This window comes from Macaca fascicularis, chromosome 5 (genome assembly GCF_037993035.2).
Source record: "Macaca fascicularis isolate 582-1 chromosome 5, T2T-MFA8v1.1".
Lineage (NCBI taxonomy): Eukaryota > Metazoa > Chordata > Mammalia > Primates > Cercopithecidae > Macaca > Macaca fascicularis.
Genome location: NC_088379.1, coordinates 65,149,529 through 65,163,827, shown reverse-complemented (window position 1 = coordinate 65,163,827; position 14,299 = coordinate 65,149,529). Strand labels below are relative to the sequence as shown.

At 34.0% G+C, this 14,299-nt stretch overlaps 1 long non-coding RNA gene and 1 pseudogene across 1 annotated transcript; one reads left to right on the top strand and one right to left on the bottom strand.

The window, feature by feature from the left end:
• Positions 1-3,198: 3,198 nt before the first annotated feature.
• Positions 3,199-6,435, top strand: LOC141410308 (uncharacterized). Its single transcript, XR_012434898.1, has 2 exons — positions 3,199-3,333; positions 5,895-6,435. It is a non-coding gene; the product is annotated as an uncharacterized lncRNA (long non-coding RNA).
• A 2,498-nt stretch (positions 6,436-8,933) lies between these two features.
• LOC102114996 (speckle-type POZ protein-like pseudogene) lies at positions 8,934-10,187 on the bottom strand (annotated as a pseudogene).
• Between the last annotated feature and the right edge of the window lie 4,112 nt (positions 10,188-14,299).

Genomic DNA, 14,299 nt, shown 5'->3' with positions numbered 1-14,299 from the left:
TGGGACTACAGGCACCTGCCAACATGCCCGGCTAATTTTTTGTATTTTTAATAGAGATGGGGTTTCACCGTGTTAGCCGGGGTGGTCTTTATCTCCTGACCTCAAGATCCACTCGTCTTGGCCTCCCAAAGTGGTGGGATTACAGGCGTGAGCCACTGCACCTGGCCAAAAATGTTATTTTCAAAAGAAAGTCAGGCCTCCTACTCATCCAAATTTTACCAAGATTCAGTGCCCAAGGATACAACTTGTAGAATAATAACAAATGAGAAATTTGAAATGTTATGCCCCACCAGTTTTTAATTTATTGTCCCTCGGATGCAAATACAGCTTTATGATACCGAATCAGGATCTTGTAAGCATTCCTCCTTTGCCAGGTAGTTGAATGTTAAGCTTCCTCAATAGAGGACACTGGAGGGATAGTGAGGTGGTTGATACAGGAAGGCTCATCCCTTCCAAAGACAAACTCCTCAGTTATTCAGAAATATTTATCATTAATGTTGGAATTTAAGGATATGTATGTAAAAGAATATACTTAAGAATACTAAATAATATGCTTAAAGAATGTAGGAAGAAAACTCCTAATAGCACATTTGTTTTATCTTTTAAGAAATATTGCATGCTGCATAGAAATTAATTCAGAAAACTCCTAAACCATTTGTTCTTGACATAGATAGATTCAGCTTCATATGTTATTTTCAAGATAACATTTACAATTATTTTATTTTTATGTTCAAGTTCTGTGGTGCTTGCATATCCCTGTCTTTATGCAGCATATTCAAAATTAAAAAAATATTGCAAATATGAAGAATGTTATATCAATTGTATCATTCTATGTGATTGCTTAGAGTTTCTGTGTTTAAACTTTGTTAACTGCTGAGATATTTAAAAGCTTGTAGAATCAATCTCCAAGAAACAGACACATCATATTATTGCAATTTTTGTAATTCAATTTACTATGAAATTTTTATGACTCTCCATCCTTCATGTTCACATATTTTCCTAAATATAAATGTACATATCACTTTATGTGAAAAGACTTCTCAAAATTAAACTAGTGAAAGTATTATTTGTTCACTCATGGATAGATATAGAATCATGTATCTGGAAATATGGTCTAAGAATTTCAAAGAAGATCAATTTTCAGAATATACTTTCCTAATAAAGAATATACTTTATTAGGAATATATTTCAGATACATTTCAGATACAGAAATGTATCTGAAAGTATATTCTGATACATTTTCAGAAGACACTTCATTAAGAAAATATAAACAGACTAGAATTTAGCTTTTGTAGTACATGTTGAGCATCATTATTGCCTCAGACTAATATATATACATATAAATTTTTTCTTCAAACTTAAAAAAAAAAGACATTACTATAATTAAAGTGCATGAATGCATTACTTTTTTCTTTTCTTGGACTTTGTTATTTTTTTCTTTCTAGTGGCATGACTATATATTCAATATTTAATAAAGTAAAATATTCAGTGTATATTTCTCTTCTAGACATTAAAATAATTTGTTTTATTACCAACTGTAGCTAAAAATATTTTTTCATAGCAAAGATTACTGTAACAATCTTTCTCATGTGTTACAAATGATCATTATGCCTCTGTTCTGATTGTTCAGGCACATCTCTTGTCAGACAGAAGAACTGTTCTTAAGTTGGTTCCTTTCTTCTTTGCGATTTGCTTTGCAAATCTTTTTCTGAATCCAGAGGCTGTAATGACCAATATTTAAAGGCAGGATTTGGAGAGCTTTTTGCCATTTATTATGCTTTCTTCAACATAGACCTTAAAAATTATTGCACAGGATGTTTGACTCTTTATTCCATCTACAATTTACTTTTCCATGTTATGAGCAGAGAATAAGAAAAATTATTATACATATTTCTGGTTTGTGTACACTCAGTATTCCAGGTATTAAAGAAGTCAGAAATGTCTGACTTGACAAATTAAGGCCAAGAAATAGTGACATCTTATTGCAGGAGAGAAATCATGTAACATTATAATCTAGAGGGACTGATCTAAACTTGCTGGACCATATCTACAATTCCTAACTAAAGGGAACTAGTCTAGTAGTTTATTTTGTGTATTATTCTCCAATTACAAAGGGTCATTACTAAAGTGAAAACAGTAAATCAAGCATATTCAAGGCATCATGTAGAAAGCATCTTTAGTCTTTCTAACCAAGGATTTTACAAGGTTGCATTGTTTTGGATAGGAAGTCAGTTACGACCATCTATAATTTTGAAACAAACAACATTCTCATTAACAAATATTTTGTATTTCATGAAGGATTTGAGCTTTAAACTCCCATGTAACACAAAAGACTTGTATAAACACCATGTTAAGAGACTTGGCCAAGTTTTGCTTAGCTTATATGCTAGGTCATAAATTTGTCTTTAATAGTCACCCTAGCTTCCATGGTAGGTCTTGAATCAAAATAATGTGATCCTGCCAAACTGCAAAACATACACTGTGTAACCCACCTTGCCTAATAGTTTTCAATTATTTCCCACTTAATTTTTATGTAATTTTCTGTTTTCATATAACCCACTAGTTCTTTTTTGTATTCCTCATTTTTATTCATATCAGTTTTCTCTTTAAAGGCCAAGCCTCAGTTACCTTTGTCTTAGAGTTGAACTTAATTTGTACTGTAGTTTCTATCTCCTACTTCAGTAGTCAGAATAAAATCTGTCTTGCCATTTTTAAGAAGGATCTTGCTGTTTTTCTTGACAGGGACACATATAATCCATATCATTGCATTTGTTTATATAGAAGAGTTTTCTTTACCTATGTAACAAACCTGCATATCTTGCACATGTGCCTCTGAACTTACAATAAATGTTGGAAATAAAAAATAAGATAACATAAAAATAAAAAAGAGGTTTCTAAAAATGCACAGTAGAAATACGTGTTTCTGAACTTCTCAAATAAACAGCCTGAGTTTCCAGTGAATCTCATTTTTTTTTTCAGTTTAGAAATATACGTAAGCAAGCATTAAAATGGAGTTATTTTAAGGTTTCTGAAATTAAAATTGTATATTACCTAATGTTTAACAAAGAGTAAAATATTTAAATAAATCAGGAAAGGCACAAGTCTTGTGAAATGTAGAGGAGAATTTTGCAACACCTTGATGAATAGTGGTGGCATTAAATGTCATGACCTTCCCTATCATGTCTGCCTGCTTTAGATCTCAAACAGTGCTACTCTCTTTTCATTTCTTTCTGGTCTTAACAAACTTTTGATCATCAAACAAGCAACATATTATGAAAAAGAGTAAAAATTGCCTCGCAGGCCAGCACAACCAGAGAGCAGTACTGGAACCAGGTGAGATTGTTGGCAGGTGGCAGCAAGTACTTGACTCCTTTGTGGCGCATGACAAACTTGATCTAGAAGACTGTTTGGTCCATGGGCTTCATAAGCTGATCATAATGAATGATTGATAGCCAGAAAACATTGTCTTTATAACTAAAGGAAAATCAAATAGACATAAGCTTATAGAATATAAATTATAAATATGTGAAAATTTTGTGTAGATGTCAGAAATTAGTGCTACATAAAAGTAGATGAAAAAATATTTCATTTCATGGTGGTTATAGAGATTTTGGTTTATGGGTTAGAATTTGTTGAATGCATAAGATTCCAAGATGTGAAAGGAGAATTGAAGAGAGGACAAGTATTTCTATCCTAGAAATTAAAATTAGTTAAGTCCAAAGGATAAAAAGAAATCATTTCAGAGTACAGAGGTTGAATTAGCCATTAATGAAATTGTAATGAATCTGGTGTGCAAATTTCAAAATAGTATCAAAGTCGAGAGATAGGAGACAAATCTTTGACAAGGTTCAGGTCCATGTCAGGGCAAAGCTGATAAGAAGTTGGCATTGATCAGGAATTAGTATTGACATTATATCAGTGAATTAGTGATTAAAAGTGTAAAAGTAAATGGCCTTAGTTTGAATCATGAACTGATATCTACTGGTCCTTTTCTTTTTTTAATGTATCTCTTGCTAGTTTTTTTTTTTTTTTATTGTTAAATTGAATGAATAAGAATGGTATCTTTCTTATCTGATTATTGTGAGTAGTCATGCAATGATTCTTAGGGTACTTGGTAGAATTATTCTCATCATAAAGAGACTCTCAGTAAATGTTCACTATTATTACTGTTTTTCTTGCATTGTGATTTTAAAATCTAAGTAGTGCTTAATATTTTACTTTGAGGTATTGTAGTTCCATTTATTTCCAGTGTTGAAATAATTATGAACTAATAAACAAGGAATAAGGATGAATATAAGTACAAGGCTTACCAATTCAAAACCAAAAAGTGTGAAAGCCTGGCACTGTAGCAATAGCAATGGAGGTAACTTCTCTTTTTGATATTCAAAAAACAGAGCAGGAAGGCTCTGTTTTTCAGAGGAGGGAATTAATTCTGATATGTATTTTTAACACAATTGGGAAAAACTATAACTAAGAAGTTACATAATACAAACTACCAATATAATGCACACCATTTTATATACATTCAATGGGTATCAACTAATTAAAAATTATCTTTATTTTTCAACACAACATTGTATGTATTAATATTTATAATATTATCAAAATAATAGTAATAGCAAAACTAAAATTAATGTCTCTACTGAAATAATTTAGAAACCATATATTTCTGGTTTCAGATATTTTGGCTATTAGACAGGAATATTCCAATCTATGTCTTTCAAGCCAATTATTTTTTGATTTTATAAATTTTCCAAATATGCAAAAGCAACCACAACCATAAGAACAAAGAATATGGCTACATTTATACAGTATGTTCCTTTCCCAATAATTTTTAAAGGCAAATTTGAAAGCTCTAGTTGTTTACAAGTTATCAGTAATGGGATCAAAATGTTAGGATAAAAAATTTGGAAAGCATTAAATATAATGGTAATTAGAGATTGATTATGTCTTGCTGATTTACTAAAAATAAGTTACTTTACAAGAGTTTTAAAAACAAGGAAAAAAGGTAACTAAAATGAGATGATGGACATGTTTATTTGCTTCATTATGGTAGCCTTTTCACTAAGTATTTATATCCCATAATATCACTTTCTGTACCTTCAATAGGCAAAATAAAATTTACTTGAAGAATAACATTTGATGAGATCTCATTCTAAAAGACCCTCATGACTGTGCTGAAAATTAGTCAGTGCTGTAAAAATATTTATGCTTCTTTTCTTTAACTTTGCTCTCAGTCTTTCTTATAATCCTTCTGTTACTATTTTCAGTAATTCCTTTTATTTCACTTTTTGGCTATTTTAAAACTTATGCAGTATACTAAAACCTCTGACAAATGTTTCCACTAAAACCACCAAAAAAAAGATTGTGATACTCACAATTATTTATTGACGATTGCTTTTAAGCGTTACCAAAAAAAGTGTACTCAGCATTGTGTTCATGTTCAGAGTCACTGCTGCTTCCTTGGCATTCATGTGAGAAGTTGTCAGTACATGCTATGTAGTTAAAAAATTACATTCATGAAGAGTCATTAATGACTGCTTTTAATGCATTAATCAAATCTGTAATTGGCATTGTTTTTGAGTCTACTCTAACAGCTTCCCCCTTAGCCTTCATGTGAACAAACTTATCGAGTTGATCTGCAAACAAAGGAAGGCCCACCATAGGGATCCCATGGTTGATCCACTTATTGGTGTCACTGTCTGCACCATGAGGTATAAAAGCTTTGGTTTTTAGATGACCTAGGATTAGATAAACTTTTGAATAATTATTCGTAAAGAGTCTTAGAATTAAGATGAGCAATGCTCAATATGAGGCAATGAAATGGGCAATGTTCTCTAGATAACAAATTACTGTAACAGTCAAACTGCACTAAAATTACTTTCATATCTCAGAGAAAGAAGCACCAAGTCCTCTGGGATGATAAGTGAAGACTGCACAGTTAAGAAGTGGTATGTGACTTGTGACTTGAAGAATGAACGCAAGATTGTCATGCGGACAAACAGAAAGAGCACACTGTGGATAAAGAAAACTGCATATTCCCTACTCCAGCCCCCCAAAAGCATTATGCATGCTAGAACATGTTCTCTTAGAGAAATAGCGGAGTCACTGAGGGTGATATGGCATGGTGTCCAGGGCAGCAGGGAGTAGGGTGGTGGTGATGCTCAAATAGAGGAAGGACAGGCCACCCTCCATCACAAAATGTGTTACCACTTCATAATAAAGACTGGGGATTTATTCCCATAGAAAATGAAGTCACTGGTAATAAAAGAAGAGCTGTTATTTTTCATCTATATTTGAAATATCTAGCTACTAGGAGAAGAGGGTAGGTGTAACATTTGAATTAGGAGATGGACAACCCAGAAAATGGTTGAAAAATTATTCGCGAGATGTAACTACACTTGAAATAAAGTTAATTTGTTTCTGGTCATAAAATAATGTGACTGTATATAATAAAATGCCAACAGTTGTAGTTTATTATATTTCCCCCCAGGACTGGAACATAAATGAAAAGAAGTAAGATTTTATTTTTGAGTTTTTAAATAACAAATGGTGAATCACAAATTTTCTGTTGTACTATTTTTATCCTGATTGGCTATTACCCAAGTTTTCAAAAATTTATTCTTCAGAGTCTTACCAAGAAGGCTATTCTGGACTACCCACTTGTACAGCTGAGTAACTGTACTAAGGTATCTGATTTTATGTCATCAAATTTCCATAGATCCATATAGATAAGGGAGCCTACCGATGAGAATACATGGACACATAGAGGGCAACAACACACACTGGGGCCTTTCAGAGAGTGGAAGGTTTGAGGAGGGAGAGGATCAAGAAAAATAACTAATGGGTACTTGGCTTAATACCTGGGTGATGAAATAATCTATACAACAAATCCCCATGACACAAGTTGACTTACATAACAAACCTGCTCTTGCACCCCTAAACTTAAAACTTCAAAAAAAGATATAAAGTACCTTGTTTTATGAGTCAAATTCAAATTAGAGCATGTCTATTAGAATTCTAAAAAGAGACTGGGCACGGTGGCTCACTCCTGTAATCCCAGCACTTTGGGAGGCCGAGGCAGGTGAATCACGAGGTCAAGAGTTCAAGACCAGCCTGGCCACAATGGTGAAACCCTGCCTTTAATAACAATATTTAAAAAATTAGCCAGGTGTTGTGGCGAGCACCAGTAATCCCAGCTACTAGGGTGGATGAAGCAGAGAACTGCTTGAACCCAGAAGGCAGAGGTTGCAGTGAGCTGAGATCGTGCCACTGCACTCCAGCCTAGGTGACAGAAAGAGACTCCATCTCAAAAAAACAAAAAACAAAAAACAAAAAGAGTTCTAAAAAGATGGATATCACCTACTTAAATGCTTTCCATATGGTTGATAAGGAAATTAGGACAAGGCAGGGTAAGTAATGAGAACTACTAGAAAACTGAAGTAAATAGAACAACCATATTTCCTTGACTTGGTTTCATATTAAATCAGATTAAATAAAATCATGACGTTTTATACATAGTGACTTAGATATTGAGATAATAAATGAAAAATTCAAATATTTAAGTAATCATTAGGCGGACGTAATTCCAGTGTAAAGAAGAGTAACAAATTGCTAATGGTCCACACCTTTTTTATTAATGTATTTACTACATTCATTTTCATCTTCCAAATACAATGTTAAGCTTTTCATTTCTAAAGCAATGAAGTGGGAGTGAATCTACTTATATTCACTTGTTTCATAAGTTACATTCTCATATCTGATGATTATAAAGAAAGCAAATCTATCAATCATCTATGTATGATTTCATAGTTTCAGGGTTTCAGCATGTTGGCAAGGCTAGTCTCAAACTCCTGACCTCAGGTGTGATCCACCTGCCTCGGCCTTCAGTTCAGTTTTTGAAGGAGAGCAGACTATCCAAGATTCATTTATAGTTAGGTATATTTTGCAAAGTGAAAAAACAGGAGTAAATTCAATAATGAATCTCTACAATCCAAAACCATTTAATACAATCAAGAATATCTTTCTTATCTATTATCACAAACATCCCAGTTGCCTCCTTCTAAAATGTTATTTCAAATGTTAAGACACAATTAATTCTACCCTATTAATTTGCTCAAAAGCAAAAATAAATATGTACCGTTCAGTATATAAAAGTTACACAGTAAAAGTAAAAGTGTACATATATATCTTTGTTAATTGGCCAACTTATTAAATTTACATTTGGTCATCCTTACTCTTAACATGTGTATATAAATGTAGGTCACTATAAATAAAAAAAATTACTTCCACACAATACATGCTTTCTTCATGATATCTTAACCTCATTCACTTCTCAATCATTGTAAACTTAGATAAACCCACAGTTTGTGGGACAGTTAACATACAAGACAAACATCACATATTTCACTAAAAATCTGGGCCAACTCATTGTTTATTTGCCCCCTGAAATGAAAAATAAATTAGAATTGAAGCAGTGTATTGCTGTAACTTACTTTCAAGGTAAATGTGTTCTCTCATAATTACAGAACTTAGATTGAAGACATTACTGGTAAACTCCAATACAAGTGCTTTTAAAGAGAATTTAATATTAAACCTTGAGACAGCATAGGACAAACCCTGTAAAATTCACTTTTCTTTTTCAAAATAAAAGATCCTTTTGAAACTCAGTATCTTCAGTTATCAATAGTACTGCATTATAAAGCTAGTTTATGCAATTCTTCATAGCATTGGTCAAAATGACAAGTAATAATAAATAAAATTAAAGCATTATACAAACAAGATAAGTCATTGAAAATAATTTAAGGCCTTGAAGTGAATTAATCAGTCTAACTTAAAGCTGAAGAATAAACCATTAATTATCCACCTGAAATGCAAGCAATATGCTTTTTTAGCTTCTGTTCTGTAGACCAAATAACAGAAACAACTCTTCCTTACGGTTTATGGTTTATTTTTAGAATCCTGGACTTGAATGACAAAAAGTCAATTCCATTTTTCAATTGTTCACGGAAGATTTCTGACTGTTTTAGCCGTTTGTGTGGAATGCCAAACTGTGGACACTGTGCAGATGCTAGTGCTCAGAAGGCTTCTGCTACTAAGTAAGGGTGAGACTGAATCATGGACTTCCCCCTTGATGTTTCCATTACATCGGTTGCTTGGTTGCTGTTCCAGTTTTTCTTATGTTTACACCCAAGTTGTCGAAGTACAATGCACCTATTAATAATGTCTATGGCTTGTGCTTTCAATTGTTCTGCAAAGTGCAAATCTGCAAGGACAAGGGTATCAGCAATATTTTTTATTGAGAGATTACTAGACAAAGCTTCCTCACACATGACCTTCAGCTGTTCCCAGTGCATGTTTGTCTGCAGCTGCCAACAAGTTTTCAGCCATTTTGTCAAGGTTTAATCCTTTCCCTGTGTTAATACATCTCATCATTTCTTTAAAAATATCAGCGTCTAAATCATTTATTTCCACTCAATTCTTTATGCTTTCTTCCATTTCATGTTCAAACATGGCATTAAAACTGGGGATTGAGGTACAAGCAGATTTAAAAGCTTTACATTCTTCTCCTCTCACAACAAAACTGCAGTCTGTAAATCTCCTGTTTTCCCAGAGATTACCTACATCTTCTAGTCGACACTCAGCCACCTTCAAAGTAATTGTATTAGTATGTTCTGATATGTTTACTGAATCTTGGACCACACTCATCTTGCAAAATAATGTAAGCTTGTCATCTGGTAAAAGACTATTAGCTTCGTCAAGCTAAAGTTTCCCTCTAATGAATTTTTTAAAATCTCAGTCCTTCCCTTGCACGAATTGATATGCTCTTTGGCTTTCCATTGCTTTTATTTCTTCCCTTTTGGCATTCAGAAGGGAAAATTTGAATTTTGCTCACACTTCACTTTTTGGAAAGCTGACTAAATGCAAATATAAGGACAAGAAATCTTTACTTTCGTTATCTAATCCCTTTGGGTTTACCCTCAGGCACCATTTCATTTTGTCATTTGGGCCAAGTGAAAATGTTGAACTTTTTAACACCTCACCCATTTCCTCTTGACAAAAACTGAAGTTATTAATGGTCTATGTGTTGAATACTTTACTACTTTGACCTGTGTATAACACTAGCTTTCTACTATGGGACAAGAAGTTATATCTCTAGGTAAAGGTGGGGCAGGTTCCTGAGACATTGCCACTTTATTGCATTCTTTTAGGATTTATGTAGTACCTCACACAGTTGATACCTTACCTTAGATGTCTCAGAGAATTAGTGTTTGATTTTCACCAGGGGCGTGGTTGAGAAGGGCCACCCTCATGTTTTCTCAATTCCCGGATGTGCCCTGGCTGCATCAGCTCCGAGACGCCAAGGCTGTGCTGGAGGCAGCAGGGTTAATGGCGGCAAGTCCCTGTGGAGGCACCTCCACCGACCCACATTCCTCCTCCCTTGCCTGCCATCCTTCCCTATCTCTCTCTCCTCTTGGTGTCATTCCTTGCTGCAATAGAGTTTTGCATCCACATACCTCCTTAGTGCTGTTGACAAATATATTACATATGTATAAGTTAAATGTTCAGCATTACAACTATATATATGTATGCTTTATATAATTGTTTCTTAAATTTGTTAAGAAAGTTAAATAAATATGAATTTATATTATCTGTTAAAATTACATAATTATTTATTCAGGTGTGTTTTTTATTATGTGGATTCACACTGCTTTCTGTGTTTATTTACTTTTAGCCTGGAAAATTTTCTTTAGAATTTATTGTGAGGCAGATTAGTTAGCAATAACTTTCTGTTTTTGTTTGTTTAGAAATGTCTTTATTTCATCATTTTTTGAAGATGATTTTGATTTTGTAGTATGAAGAATTTCTGGTTGGCAGTTTTTTCTTTCAGTACTTTGAATGTGACAAACCATTGCCTTAGGGGCAGCATTGTTTCTGATGAGCAGTCAGCTATTAACGTTATCTGAGTTCCCTTATATGTGGTTACTTGTTGTAGTCTTTGTGCTTTATAATTTTCTTCCTTTAGTTTTCAATCTATTATTATTGTGTTTCTGTTTGGATCTTTTTGTGTTTACCCTAACCTAAGAATTTACAGAACCTCTGAAATGTGTAAATTAGTGTTTTAAAAAAAGTTTATAGGATATTTGGGGCATTATTTTTGAATATTTTTCCACTGAATCTTTCTCTTCTTCATGTGATACTCCTGTTTTGCCTACGTTGCTGTGCTTAAGTGTGTCCCAAGAGTCTATAAGGCTCTGTTTATTTCTGTTCATTCTTTGTTTCTCTCTTCTTTGGATTATATAATCTCTGTCGATCTCTCTTCAGCATTTTTTGGCTCTTATTTTTCTTCCTCAAATATGAAGCAGAATCCTGCTTGTGCATTCTCTATTTCTGTTATTATATTTTCATAGCACTATGTTCACTTGGTTCTTTGAAAAAATATAACTTCTATGTTTTTCTACATATTCTCGATTGAATGTGACACTATCTTTGTACCTTAATTTTCAGCTTTATATGTGATTTCCTTTAGGTCTTTGAGTATATTTATAATGTCTAATTTAAAGTTTTGCCTGTTAAATCTTCAACTCATCCTTTTTTTTTTTTTTTTTTTTCAGACAGAGCCTCACTCAATTGCCCAGGCTGGAGTGCAGTGGCACGATCTTGACTCACTGAAATTCCCACATCCCGGGTTCAATCAATTCTTCTGTCCCATCTTACCAAGCAGCTGGGATTATAGGCATGCACCACCAGGTCCGGATAATTTTGTGTTTTTAGTAGTTGGGGTTTCACCATGTTGGCCAGGCTGGTCTTGAACTCCTGACTACAGGCAATCCTCCCAACTCGACCTCCCCAAGTGCTGGGATCACAGGTGTGAGCCACTGTGCCCAACCTAACTCGTCCCTTTCACAGGCATGTTTTATTGCCTATTTTCCCCATATAGCAGTCCCACTTTCCTATTTCTTTATATACATGTTAAAATTTGTTAAACCCTCAATATTTTAGATAATATGTTATAGTTACTCTGGAAATTATACCCCCATCTTCTTTTAATTCTAATTGTTAATTTGTTTGGTGAGGAGATGGATTATTTTAATGAAGTCTTTTTCCCTTGCAGTGTTATTTCCTTGGTGTTTCTACTCAGAAAGTGCACCCTTGGGTGTTTTCACAAACCCTGGAATAACAGTGATTTTAATAGGAACACTCTTTGACTCCTTTCTGGTTTTTTTGTTTCTTTGTTTGTTTGTTTGTTTTACATGCTCAGTCTACCTCTTAAACTTTACAAATTATTGGCTGATTGATCTTTTTCTTTTGATATTGCCCTTTGGGCATAAATTACTTCATAGTCTGAACCAATAACATTTAGGCACTTTTGCAGTGATAGATTCTGAGGCATTTCAGGGTGATATGAACACAGGAAACACCGTTCTTTTCTGTCTTTTTTTCCTGATTAGTTAGCTTTCTTATGGTCTCGTTGGCATCACTCATGAAATTACCACCTACTTTAGCTGTTACCAAAAAACTCTTCGTATTTTGACCACATGCTTAGGCTTGAATTTCCTACACATTTTTTCATATAAAGTGAATTGCTGTCATGAAAGCTTTAGAACTCTTTGTTTAATGGTCTCTTTCCTTGGGAGAAAGGTATCATCAACCTTTGCTCCAGAGCTAGGGGCACGGGCAGTGGCACACTTCTGTTTGTGCCACTAAGAGTAAGGTGCTAGCCTATAGTCTTGATTTGCTGCTTCTCTCATGGAATCTCCATCCTATAAATGAACTATCATAATGACTATTTGGTACTCAGAGGTCTTAGTATGCTGTGCCTGAGTAAAAATTCTGTGCTTTGACAGTGGCTACATGAAAGAAGTGAAACTTTTTTCACCTCTCTTGCCAGAAATGTAGCCTCTGTAACACCTAGTTGAGGTGTCTCTGTGTGAAAACTTTAGGAAGCTTATTCCCTCCCAAAAAGATAATATAGCCCTCTTGCAGAAGTTTCACAGAGGGGCAGTCCAATGTTCTTGTCTCCACCGGCTTGCAGTAAAATTTCTGTCGCACTGAGGGAGGGTAGGCTAGCAAACAAGACATTTTTTAATGCCGCAAGCTCCTGCTATTTTAAACAACCCTTAGTGTGTTCCTTAAATGTTTATTTGTTTGCTGCATGTTTTGAGGGCAATTCCTAGTATATTGTTAAATTTGTTAATTAATTTTATTTTTTAAACCCTTTCTCTGTTTGTCCAGAGAATACTCACTGGCAGTACTTGCAGATGCAGCATTTACCTCGAGATAACTTTGTCACAAAATATCTAGCTTTTATTATTATTTTTTCATTCCTTTAGCATGCGAACTTTGGAAACAAATAAACAAACAAACAAAAAATTCCATTTTTAGCATTCTATTGGCAGTAGTGCTATTTCCGTTTACAAAATGTAGACATTTTCGATTGCTGAAAATGTCAAATTCTAGAAAATGTAGGATGATATTCACATTGTTCTAGAGCAGTTGTTGGCTGAAGATTAATCTGATGAATTCCATTTTTCTAAAGTAGATGATTCAGACTATTCTGATGTTAGCTCTCTTTGGAAATAACTCCAAGAAGAGTTTTTATAATGATGTTCACACTGAAAAAGAGTCAGATTTGCTTCATCCTGAAGGAGTGTATTTATGTAAAATTAAATAAATGCTGGCTGTGAGCTGCACTATTTTTTTCCTAAACTGGAAAATGGTGAGGCGATGTGGTTTCACAAAGTTGCCCAGGCTGGCCTTGAACTCCTGGGCTCAAGTAATCCTGCCTCCTCAGCCTCCTGAGTAGCTGGGACTATAGGTCCATGCCACTGCAGTCAACTTCTCCTAACGTGATTAAATAGTTGTCTCTAAAAACAATTTTCACTATTTATTCTTGTTACATTTCAGAGCTGATTCATTTTATGCTACCAATCTGGAATTGGCCAGGACATGTTTTCTTCTAAAATGTCTATCTTCATATCATAAGTTTGCTCTGCCTCAGCATTCATTTTTAGACTTAATATGAGTTGTTTAAGATCTAGTCATAGCTTGTCACTTTTGGCTTTGTTAAAACTTCCCTTCCTCGTGTAGTTGTTTGAGATAGAGTCTACTTGTTTCTCATCCTAATGACCCAGAAATGCAACATATCACAGATGTAATGACCATGATATAACCTAATGATCAATACCAGAGTCATATAATAATTTTCCCCTTCTTGTGTGTTCCCTTAATCCAGCCATTCCTCTACTCCTGCAGAGAAGCCTAGGAAATAATACTCATGGTCCTTAATAAAAGTCCT